Consider the following 12757-nt stretch of genomic DNA (forward strand, 5'->3'; position numbering starts at 1 on the left):
GGGGGGGGGGGGGGGGGGGGGAGGCGTAAAACATGAAGCTTATTTATACAAAGCTGATTTTGGAAACAAAAGTTTTCCTCCCACAGGATCGCTGGAAAGAAGCAAATTTTGAGAAGAACCCTTTCTTGGAAGGCTTTGTGGCATTTGGAGGAGGGTCACATCAGTGCCCAGGAAGGTCAGTGAAACAGCCGCAGGAAAGTACTAGAGAGCAAAAAAAAAGTAGTTTGACTTTTTATGACTGGTCTAATAAACTCAGCCATTTGCAGGCACATTGTCACGCCCCTGGACTGTTCAATAACAAGACTCTCTGTTCAGATGATTATGAAACAGCATCAGGAAATAAGCATTTAGACTTGCCAGAACTGAGCATAGATGGCATTGCAGCCCCCATTACTCCCCATGTCATCCCCCACTTCACCCCACCCCTGTCTACCAGTTCCCAAGTAGTGATGGCACCCCTCCAGTCCCACGATCTGAAGAAACTGCCTCCTCTACCCAAGGGTCAAAACCTCCCCTACCCCAGGGTCCATTCCACACTGCTGACAGAGCTACAACAGCAGGTTTCTAATGAGCTGATAAGGCCTGAGAAGCAAAGCAGGAAAACAGAAGTACAGCAGGGAGGGGAAATGGGAAGGGACAGGTTCCCACATCCCAGTCAGGGAACAAAAGACCAGGCAGGATCAAACGAGCTGATCATGGCACTTATCTTGAGAGGAAAGGTAAAAGGCAATGTTAGATATCTTGTGGTCACGTCTTGTATAACGTTGGCAACATGTTCACGATTGGTAGTTTCCATCTTAGCAATTGGAATACTTGTCAATAATCCTTAAAATCTCAGGGTGGAAATGGAGAAAGATTTGCCTTCATCGTGCACCAGGTGACTAATAATGCTTTTCCATGTTCCTTGGAGACGTGCACATTTGGTTCTGTTAATGTGAGTAAATTATTTAGACAATGAGGCTCATATGAGAGGGCTGAACACTTGATTTCCCATATGAAGTGATAAGAGTGTTAAAAGATTCTGTACTTAAACTATTTCTGATCTTAAAGTTAGGAACTTTTCTGTATAATCTAAGCTCGAGAACTGAATTAAAAATAATAATAATAATAACTTGGGACTGTTTATTAATTGGCCCGCATGCTTTGGCTCATAAGCACTTGAATTTCTGAATAGGAACAAGATAATGTGGTGTCAAGGTCTACAAGAAAATGAGATTTCCCTTTCTCCGCAAATCTTTACAGGTTTCACACTGATAACTTTAATACTGCAGGTAGCCATCCATTTCAGAAATAGAATCCAGTATGTGCAAAGTAATTGTAAATAAACTTGATGGGTTGGATCTGTGGGGGGACCTTCTGCTCACGGAAGGGCACTTTGGGACCAACCCAAAGTGGATTCATCTTTGTATAATTGGATCCATTTTTGTATAATTAGTTATGTGCTTTAACAAAACATTCTGGAGAGAAATGACTGTTGTGTCTTTCTTTTAGGTGGTTTGCTGTAGCAGAGATTCAAATCTTCGTCGTTTTGTTCCTTTATAAATATGAATGCTGCCTTATCGACCCAGTACCAAAGGAGGTAACATTCACATTCATTTTTCATTATATAATGTTTAGTGTATACCATTCCAGTTTTGGATATTTGCTGTATTTCTTAACAGTTACAAGTTGGATACAGAAGCTCTTTTCTTACTTTTTTTTTTCTTTTCTGTGAAATATCTGCTGAGGGTTTGATTCCCCACTCTGCCACTTGAGCTGTGGAGGCTTATCTGGTGAACTAGATTAGCTTATGCACTCCACCACATGCAAGCTGGGTGATCTTGGGTTAGTCACAGTTCTTCAGAGCTCTCTCAGCCCCACCCACCTCACAAGGTGTTTGTTGTGACAGGGGATGGGAAGGGAAAGGAGACTGTAAGCCCCTTTGAGTCTCCTTACAGGAGAGAAAAGGGGGATATAAATCCAAACTACTCCTACTCCTCTTCTTTTTCTAATTGGCTGTAAATTAGCTGTGAAGTCCGTGTGCTACACCATCACACTTTTAACTTACGAAACACTATCAGTTCCCAGTTCTTGTGTCGGTTGAGGAAAACTGTCAAATGCATAAGAAAAGTGTAACATAATGAAAACTCAATGGTGGTCAGTTAAGACAAAGTGTTGGAAATAGTTTTGCTTCATTTTGTGAAATAGAAATAGCTGAAAACCGATGGTAAATTTTGTATTATTATAATTTACGACCTATTTCATCTACTGTAATTTTGAACCTATCCTGGAATTTTCTTCCCGGGGAGATCCGTCTGTTCCCTTCTGTCGCCATCTTCCACCAGTGATGAAATCGTCATTGGTCGCTTTGGCATTCCCACAATGATCTCTCCTCGATTGCTTGATTGTTTTGATTGCTGTTTGTATGTGTTTAGTGTATTTTAGCTGTTTTAATGATGTGCGTGTCTTCGATGGGGGTGATTTTAAGGATTTTTATCACACGTGTGTCTTAAATAGGTAGCTGCCTTCTGAGAACAGAAAGGTGGGGTACAAATTTTGTAAATAAATAATAACATATTTAGGCAACTCACCTGATGCGTGTGTTTGAAGGTGTTGTTCTGTTTTTGCAGAGCCTGCTCCACGTAACAGGGACGCAGCAACCGGCAGGACCGTGCAGAATTCGGTATAAAAGAAGAGCATAGAAACCATCACTGGCACAGAAATAATCAATCCCATGATCATGCCAGCCTCTGCCAAGACTGTTGATCTCAAGGGCTTCTGATGCCCTTCAGGGGCTTCCTATGTCTTTCCGGCACCACATCTGGAGTTCGAAAATCAGAGTTTTAGCCACACTGCGCAACTTGTGTATTTTTATACCCTGCATTTTGGAATTCGAATTCCTTTACCCAGCCAGCTTCTTTTCAGTCATCCCCTTTTTCATATGGATCCAACACCTCTCTATTTAACAGACTATCTCTAGTGTCAAACAGTGGTGGATTCCACGCACCATAAATGTAACATCTTTAGGATGTTATAAAAAAAATCCGTTTGGGGAGTTTGGGTCCCCACAGCATGAAAGAACACAAGCACTGTCAGCCAAAATGGATCTTTCCCCCCACCTGCTGCATGATGCTCTTGCCAATTTCACAGTGCACCCGCCATTGTGTGTGCTACCGCAGATTCTCTGTTGAGTTTCTCCACTGAGATTTTGTCTGCTTGCAGCTCATCCATTTGCTATTTCACTGAACAAGTTAGATGAATAAAGTTTGTGTAGCCTAGTGACCCTGTGCGCATATCATTTTTCCTTTTTTGTTGTTTTGTTTTGAGGGGGATATCTGCGAAGCTACAGCCACATGACTAGAGGATCTGCAATATGTGCATATTTGTGTTGCTGTAGCTTCACAGACATCCCCCTCAAAACAAAAAAGGAAAAATGACACATGCACGGGATTGCCGGGCTAAGCAAACTTTATTCATCTACTTCGTACAGTGAAATAGTAAATGGACAGGCTGCAAGCAGAAGAAATTTCTGTGAGGAATCTCCAAGGAGAATCTCCTGCAGCCCACACAATGGCAGGCATGAGCAACAAGAACGAAAATAAGAGAGTTGGTTGGGAGAAATAAAGCATTCCTGCCTGCTGGTGTTCGCTCAGCAACCAGGAATCGTCCTCAGCCTGGGATGGGGGGAAGAGATCACTAGATTAGCAAACTTTGATAAATCCAGATTGAGAGAAATAAGGTTGAACTCATTCTGGAGAAGAGAGCTCTGTGAAGTTCTTCCACAAAACGCTATTTATAACATCCTAAAGACAGCTCTGGTTTAGGATCAAGAGCAAAGACAAACAGCTTTGTCCCAGACACGCAGCAGAAAGCAAATGGGACCCAAGGAAAACTTTCAAGAGTAGCAAAGATTTAACTGAGTTCCATTGACAGGAGAGTTCGGTTATATCTTCGTGTGGAATTGAGCCTGACATGCTACAGACCGAGAGCTCCTTATTCCAGCGCTTTGATGGTGAATTTCCTAGGAAGGATTTGATGGAGATATAAATATCTTTTTCTCCATGAGTGTCATGGGAAGTTAATTATAGCAGTGACCTTGTTACAAAGATTGTATTATTCCCGTATGGCGGTCCTTATAATTAGATGTTACAGGACTACATACTCTTATCACACCCCTGCCAGCATGGCCAATTGGTCATGCTGGCAGGGGCTGATGGGAATTGTAGTCCATAACATCTGGAGTGCCAAAGGTTCGCCACCACTGCATTATTCCCTCCGTAGGCCAGATGAGAGAGAACGGTGCGAGGGGAAAAGGTGCCAAATTAAATCAGGAATGCTTTGCCCGGTTCCCAGTTCTTCCAGGCATTAGCTGTCATGTTCAGCCCATGTCTGGTTTGATCCTGCCACGTCGTGTGTCTCTCACCCAGGACATGAGATCCTTTCTCTCCTCATTCAGGTGAGGTGAGGGGAACAGGTGAGGGGCCATTCCCCCCTTGGGTAATGGGTAGTCAGGGGTGTTATGTGACGTGGGGTATAACAGAGGGCACTTTTCTGCTTTAGTTCTGGCAATAGAAGTCCAAACACTTATTCCTGATGCTGTTTCATAATAAAGAAATCATCTGAACACAGAGTCTTGTTATTGAACAGTCCAAGGGCACGGCATCTGTATCAGTTCACACATTCAGATTAGGGATCAAGAAATAATGTACCTGTATGGGGAAGCAGGCACTTATTTCTCAGCCGTGTTCAGTATTTACTATGCACTTTGTAGCCTACACAAAGTCACTGAGGTCCCAACACACTAAATAGTACAAAAGCATCTCAAAACAATTTGCTTAACAGGATTTCTTGCAGCTGCAGAACAGTTCTATTCCCTAACTCCTGGAATGTGAATAAAGAAAGGTCTGGAAACATTGATCACATTAAAAAATACCCAAAACTGCATTTATCTAAAAATTAATTAAAAAATAATGTTGCTTTATTCCTTTTTAACAGCCCTTGCAGGGTTAAATTGTGATTCGCTTCTTCATCAAAACGCAAATGGGGTATCTGTTGGACAGATGGCTCTGATCTTGACAAACTCCCTGCAAGTAGAAAGTCTGCAAAGCAGGATGGGCTGAACCTGGCACGTTAAGGGTTTTTTTTACCTGCAGGTAGATTTTTTTTTACATAGAGGAGCATACAAAAAATGCCACCCCTTCCCCGCAACCTGAGTAGATGTGGTCTATTCGTGTAAGGAATTCCATAGAAGCAGAAATAAAAGGCTTTTTGGATGTAAAAGTCCATTTATTAAGACATCTTAGAAAGCTCACGTACACGTAGTGGCAGGAATGACACTTCCCGCCAGAAGCACAGGTTATAACACCATTCACCCCATCCCCCCTCCTGCTTCCCATGGGAACGGAGTCTTCATCTCCTCACAAGAAAGATAAAGTCTCCGCCGTATTAGCTGGCCCATCGCCCGGGCTGTGGAATGCACTCAAGGTTACTTCACCATCAACACTATTGAATCCTTTACACTCTGCCTCCCTTAAAGAAGACCCCCCCCCCCCCAGGTTTATGCGGAAAGGCGCCGTGGAAAGCAGAAATAAAGGGTGGGGGCGCTAATATTTTCGGAATAACAAACCCATTACTGATTACACCCAGAGGGAATATCCTACCCAAGAGACTAAATATTGCAAGCTGCTTACGATTAAAGCCGGAGAGTCCAGGATAGCGCCAATTTCAGAGTGCTTGTGACCATCAATAATAGTCGGTGGGGGCCTCTCCGGCTGGTCGTAAGCAGGCATCGGGAAGCGGGAGCCTCTTTGAGCAAGCTGGAATGGAAGACAGGATGAAATGTTACGATAGAGCAGGCGCTAAGCGGGCAGTGACATCATTAATCACTTTAGTAATCTGAAAAGGTCCCACGAATCTTTTGCAGTGGCCAAGTTTGGAAAAAATTTATGCACGTCTCTAAGATTTTTTTGTAGACAAACACACCCAAGAGCCCACACGCAGAGGGAAATCCGAGCGGTGTTTATCCGCTTGCAGCTTTTGGGAGTCCTTAGCTTGTTGTAAGGCTGTCTGGACCGTTTTCCATCCCTCGGCTAGGGATGAAAACCATTGTTGAAACTCTGGAGGAATCCAAAGCAGCCGCTGGTAGTTGTAGGCAACGGCGGGAAGGAGCCACTCAGGACACAATTTCAAAGGGGGGTTTCTCTTTGTACCGCTATGAACTACATTGTTATAGGCGCACTTCGCGAACGGAATAAGCTCGCGAGACCAATTGTCTTGGTGGTAGTTGGTGTAACAACGTAAATACTCGTTTAGGGTTCTGTTCCGTTCTCTCCGCCTCGGCCACACTTTGAACGCGTGGTAGGGGGCGGCGACGGCCGGTAAGGCCCCCAACAACCCCGCAAAAACGCCTTCCAGAACTTCTCTTGAAATGAATTGGGGGCCGCTGTCGGAGACCACCTTAACGGGGGCGGAATGGAGACGGTAAACATGTTGAATGAACAGTCGTGCCAACTTAGGAGCGGAGGGGATGGCAGCTATCATGGAATAAAATGGGCTTGTTTAGAAAATAAGTCCACCACCACCCACAAAACCGCGGTTGCCATGACTTTCGGGCAAATCCGGTGACAAAATCCACGGAGATGACTTCCCAAGGGCGGGAGGCCACCGGGAGAGGTTTCAACAGTCCATGGGGCTTTCCCGGGATGGTTTTGGCTTCTGCACAAACCGAAAGCAGCCCTTAATGTATGCCTTGAATGTCCTTATGCGGCGATTGCGCGCCACCAGAACTGTCGGGCGGCCAAATGCAGAGTTTTCTGTGAAAGCCAAAATGTCCAGCCGAAGGACATCGCGGGCAAGCTTCAAGAACCTGCTTGCGGTGGAGGGGAGGCATCGCACTCAACATTCCCCCCTCCGCCAAACTCCATTCCTCCAAACGCAATTGGGAGTCACCTTCTTCCGCTGGAGGTTCGAGCAGCCCCACCGGAGTTCCCGCAGGAAAGGAGAGATTTGTGACTGGGAATGGGGGGTGAAGGAGGAGTGGACGCTGAGATCGGGTGACAGCCAGCCCCAACTGGGAGGGGAGGAGAACAGTGCGTGGAATGTCTCGTGGCGCAGCTCCACCCCTCCTTCCCGGGTAGGAGCGAGAGCCGGCCAGCCAGTTCTATTGGTCTTTCCGGGGACAAAATGGACCGTAAAAGAGAAGCGAGAAAAGCAATCGGCCCAACGGGTTGTTTTTATGACATCTTGAGGGGGGGGTGGAAAGAGCTGCCAGGCTCTTGTGGATCCCAATTCAAACCTGAAAGGGGTGTTTAGCCCTCTCCAGCCAGTGGCGCCAAGTGGAGAGTGCTACTTTAATGGCCGCAGTCTCTTTATCCCCTACAGTCCAGTTGAGTCTAGCACTCAGAGAATTTCTTAGACAAATAAGCACACGGAACCAGCCTACCATCTTTATTTTGCTGGAACACAGGGCTGCGCCAAGTGCTTTGGTCCGAGGCATCCACGTGGAACCAATACAAACGGGAGATCTGGGGTCAGGGTGTTTTAGAATAGGTCTGGGTGGTAAACGCGAGGACTTTAAGAGTTGAAAGGCCAGTTTGACACTCCTCGGACCAGGAAAAGGGGCCCCCGGCTTGGCGGACAGTGGATCTTTACCCTTAGTGCGTAAGAGGTCTGTGAGAGGGAGAGTCAGTTCAGCGAATTGGGGTATAAAGTCACCGATAGAAATTAGCAAAAAAACCAAGAAAAGATTGGAGCTCTTGGCGGGGTTGGTGGGGTAGAAAGCCATTGGAGGATCAAGGCCAATCTTAGCAGGATCCATTTTCAAGCTCCCTCGGGCGAGATCCGGTAACCTAAATAGTCAATGGAGGTCTGGTGAAAACAGCATTTGGAGAGTTTGGCAAAGAGATTTATGTCGAGCAAGCCGCTTGCAATACCTCTCGAACCAATGTTTCATGCTCTTCTATGGTTTGTGAGTAAATCAAAACGCCATTCCAAGTATACCACAACTCCCTTGTACAATAAATCATGGAGAACTTCGTTGATAAGGGCCATAAAAGCTCCGGGGGCCCCACTTAACCCGAATGGTTTTATCAAGTATTCAAACGGTCGAAACTTTGTGTTAACCGCAGTTAAGCGTTCATAGCCTTGAGCAATTCTGCCCCTGTAGTAAGCTTCTCTTAAGTCCAATTTAGTAAAAATGCGCCCTTTGCAGAGTGCATCTAAAAGGTCCTTGATCAAAGGCAAAGGATATTTATTGGACAGAGAGACCGCGATTGGGTGACTCCTCGATAGTCTGTGCAAAGCCGTAAAGACCCATCTTTCTTTTTTACAAACAAAACGGGAGCAGCGTGCAGTGTGTTTGGTGGAAGGCTCACTGCATGAACCTCCGCCGAACGAGGTTCTTTATCCAAGAAGGCACGGAGTTCCTTCTCCTCATTGGGACTCATGCGGCAGATTCTACCTTTGGGCAGTTACCTATTGTATAACGACGGCAGCCAGTGTCTCTGTGGGGTGGCAACTGATCGCGATTCCTGCTCCTGGAAAACTCTGGCTAAATCATGATACGCAGGTGGGATGCCAATAGAATCGGGAGCAATCGCTGAAGAAGCCAGGGAGGGGGGTGTGTCAGGAGAAGCTGGGTTTTCCCCCCAATTCATGTGTTCACCGCAGGGAGGGTCAGTGAATTCTAAGATCCGTTTCTTCCAAATGAACTTTGGTTCATGTAACAATAACCATGGCATGCCCAGAACTATGGAGTGTTTGGACACTGGCGCCAAAATAAAACTATTCTTTTCCCAATGGTCGGCATTACAACGGAGGAGAACCGGCTGTGCTTTGAACTGGGCCGGTCCTTCGTTCCCGAGGGGGTTGCTGTCCATTTGGGTGAATGGTATGGGCTTAGCCAGGGGAATTTGGTCCAGACCTAGCTCCTCTGCCACCTGGGGCCGCATTAAAACAGTGGGAGCAGCCAGAACCCACAAGGGCCGAGGCTATAATGCGAGTATGTTTAGCTGGGTTGGCCAGAAACGCTTTGACAGTAATAATGGAGCTGCTGCCTTCACTCATCAAGTCAATAGAGTCTGGCCCATGTCCATGGGGGCTGAAGAAAGGCAAACAGCCACTTCCTCCTCCTCTGGGTCGCTTTCTCGATGACCGCTTTAGACGAGCTCGGCCGGAGGCGGCCCCGATCTGCTTTGGCGGGCTTGGCAGATGGAGTGCGCGTAGGCTGGGATGGGTTGGTTTTTTTGTCTCTTTAGGACAGTTAGCATGGGTTAGATGACCTGGCCCTCCGCAGTAAAGACACAACCCCAGTCGGGCGACGGCGTTCAGAGGTGGTTTCCGTAGGGGCGGCTGGGCTTGGCTTGGTGGGGCGCAGTGGTGGGTTTTGGGCGTGGGCTGCCTCCGGCATCGAAGCAGATTCCAAACGAGACGCCACCTGGGGACCCTAACTGGATCCGTTAATCCGCAATAGTACGAGGGAACCCGGAATTAAAAACACCGCTTCACGCAGCTTGCCGTCATTCACAGCATCCGAGAAGTATTCGTGATTTCACGCGCTCAGGCCACTCAGGGAGGTGAGGTCGAGCAGCCACGCGCACGAAATTCACGCCGGCAAATTCTGCAAACGGGCGTGTTGCCTTGCTGGATAGTTTTGATGGTACCGGATAGCTTCGCCCTCGGCGCCTGGATCTTGGAAGCGCGCTCTTAAGGCTTGGAGGAAATGAAGCGGGCACCGCGGGCGGTGAGTCCTCATCTTGCAAATCCAAAAGAGTCACTTAACCAATCGGCTGCTGCCCCATCCAGGACTTCCGAGCCGATGTCCCGGTGATTTTCTACTCAGAGCTGCATATAAATCATCATAGTCTTCCAAGTGGGCGTACTGAGCCAAAAAAAACGAAGTAGGGAAGTTTGGAAGCCGGTCCCATCGAAACGGGCCGGTATCAGTCGATAGTAGCCCCGCTCCACGGCTCTTGGCGCCTGCTGTGGCGGTGGTTGCGCTGGTTGAGCAGGTTGGGCAGGCAGCTGCTGTAACAAGTTTTGCCGGAATCGGGGGCGCTGGCGGTATACTGGGCTGGCGCTGGGTGGCAGGATCCAGGCACGTGCGGGCCCTCTGGCGCCAGCGCAGATCGGGGTAACAGCATGTATTCCAACTTGGGGCTTCCTGGTCTGGCTGCCTCCTTAGCTCCCCTCTCCAACGCAGCCAGCTCCCTCTCCTTTGGCGGGTCAATGCATCCTGGTGCGCATGCAGAGCAGCTTCTTTTTTCTCGCTCCAATTTAGCCAGTTCGGCCCCGGCTTAAGAGCTTCAGTGAGCTCGCTTTAAGTGCGCAGGGCCTGAACGCTTTCAGTTGCCGGGCAGTAAATCCAGTCTGGAGTGTTCCAGGACTTTATCATGGGACTGACATGATTCTGGAGCATATTGTCGCTGGAGCGCATCTTTGGCACGGTCCAACTCGAAGCTGGACTTCTTTGCATGCTGTCGCTCCCCGTCCCTCTCTGCAGGTTCTCGCGCTCTTGCTGCAACTGTGCCTCGCTCCTCCTCCCATAGCTGACGTTCCTCGGGTCCATGCTTCTTGGGCATCTCGCGAGTCAGCCCCCCACTTCCTCATCCCCCAGGTCTCCTTCGATGGGAGAGGGAACAGATCCGGCTGGGAGTGCAGGCTTTCTTCGGACTCTTCTGCCGTCTGGAAGCCGGTGAGATATCGGAGACACCGTAGCCATCGGTGGCTCCCCGGGGCACCTTAGGTGCGGTCAGCTGGCCCGGGATCAGGGGGGTCCGACAAAGACAGGCACGGATACCCCTCCCAATCCCCAGGTTTAGTCCCAGCATCCTTCGGACGGGCTCCCAGTGCTGTGCCACGGTGGTTCCTTGGGAGCATCACCAAAACACGAGTCCAGGAATCCTTCCAATGGATTCCTGGGCTGCCCCATGAAAGGTGGTCAGGCCCGTCTCCTCCATGACAGGTTGCAGCAATCTGAGGTTTGTAATCCACACGAAAACGGGCAGAGATCCGATCCACAGGCGCTCGATCCATAGACAGCGCCCCAAACGGCTCATGGAAGTCCCCATGGTCGTCGCCACGCCCCTCGCTCCAACGGAGTAAAGCGAAGACTCGTGCTGATAATGCAGGACGGGAAAGAGCTACCAGCGAAGCCCGCTCTCCTGCCGGGTTCCTCCAGATCCAGAAGGGAAAGGTCGGAGCCCTCTCTTTGGGGCTACCGCAGACCTTCCTCGCAGTAACATTCAACCTCTCCATGTCAAGACACCAGAGGTCCACTGTACTAGGAATATATTGAATTGGATTCCTGCCACAATGTAAGGAATTCCATAGAAGCAGAAATAAAAGGCTTTTTGGATGTAAAAGTCCATTTATTAAGACATCTTAGAAAGCTCACGTACACGTAGTGGCAGGAATGACACTTCCCGCCAGAAGCACAGGTTATAACACCATTCACCCCATCCCCCCTCCTGCTTCCCATGGGAACGGAGTCTTCATCTCTCGCGCAAAGATAAAGTCTCCGCCGATGAAGCTGGCCCATCGCCCGGGCTGTGGAATGCACTCAAGGTTACTTCACCATCAACACTATTGAATCCTTTACAATTCGTCTACTTCAGGATGCAATGATAGAGCTTTTGTTTGGCGTGCAGAAAGTCCCAGGCTCAAGTCACAAGATCGGGTAGTAGAGGATGGGACAGAGCTCTGCCCAAAGGCACCTGGTGGGCCACTGCGAGTAGCAGAGTGCTGGACTAGATGGACTCTGGTCTGATCCAGCAGGCTAGTTCTGATGTTCTTATGAGAGCAGCTGCCAGTCAGAGTAGACCTGGATGGGCCAAGAGTCTGCGGCTTCAGTATAAGGCTGCTTCCGGTCTTTATGTATTCTTCTGCTGCTGCTGCATCTGTACACTCGGCCCAAATGAAGGCTGCTTTCCATTTAGTCTCTGCAGGATGCTAATCTGTGAAGAATAAGAAAGAGGAGGAGGAGTTTGGATTTATACCCCACCTTTTTCTCCTGTAAGGAGTCTCAAAACAGTTTACAAACTCCTTTCCCTTTGTATTGTCGAAGGCTTTCACGGCCGGAATCACTGGGGTGCTGTGTGGTTTCCGGGCTGTATGGCCGTGTTCTAGCAGCATTCTCTCCTGACTTTTCGGAGAGAATGCTGCTAAAACATGGCCATACAGCCCCGGAAACCACACAGCACCCTAGTGCTTTCCCTTTCTCTCCCCAAAGCAGACACCTTTTTTTTGGGGGGGGGGGGGCTGAGAAAGTTCTGAACGAACTGTGACTGGCCCAAGGTCACCCCAGCAGGCTTCATCTGTAAAAACAGGGAAACAAACCCAGTTCACCAGATAAGAGGGGAATCAAACCTGGTTCTCCAGATCGGAGTCAGCCGCTCTAAAGCCCGCTGGCATGGTGGCTACAGGTCAATTTCATCAGATATTAAACTTGGAACTAAAAAATCCCACAGAAACAACTGGTCTGCATTAAGCCTCTCTTTGCAGACTGCATCTGAATTTGTTCTCTCTCTTTTTTAGCTGCTGTCATTCTTTCCCCAGAGCCGATAACAGAATGGGTGGGATCGATTTTTTAAAAGTTATCCCTGCACGATCTGTCTGCGCCTTAAAATTACTCTTCTATGAAAGGCAGGGAGTTTTCTTTCAGGGTATGTTGCACGTTCCTCGGGTAGGAGGAGTGGGAGTGTGAGGCGGGTCTGCCATGGCAGGCATGGCAGCAGCTGCTGCCCAAGCAATGTTTTTAAAAATCTGGCCAATCAGAAGCCTT

At 48.4% G+C, this 12757-nt stretch overlaps 1 long non-coding RNA gene across 1 annotated transcript; it reads left to right on the forward strand.

Annotated features, from left to right (window-relative positions):
• Positions 1-78: 78 nt before the first annotated feature.
• Positions 79-4090, forward strand: LOC125436186. Its single transcript, XR_007245014.1, has 3 exons — positions 79-175; positions 1492-1579; positions 2610-4090. It is a non-coding gene; the product is annotated as an uncharacterized LOC125436186 (long non-coding RNA).
• The last annotated feature ends 8667 nt before the right edge of the window (positions 4091-12757 follow it).

This window comes from Sphaerodactylus townsendi, linkage group LG01 (genome assembly GCF_021028975.2).
Source record: "Sphaerodactylus townsendi isolate TG3544 linkage group LG01, MPM_Stown_v2.3, whole genome shotgun sequence".
NCBI classification, from domain to species: domain Eukaryota; kingdom Metazoa; phylum Chordata; class Lepidosauria; order Squamata; family Sphaerodactylidae; genus Sphaerodactylus; species Sphaerodactylus townsendi.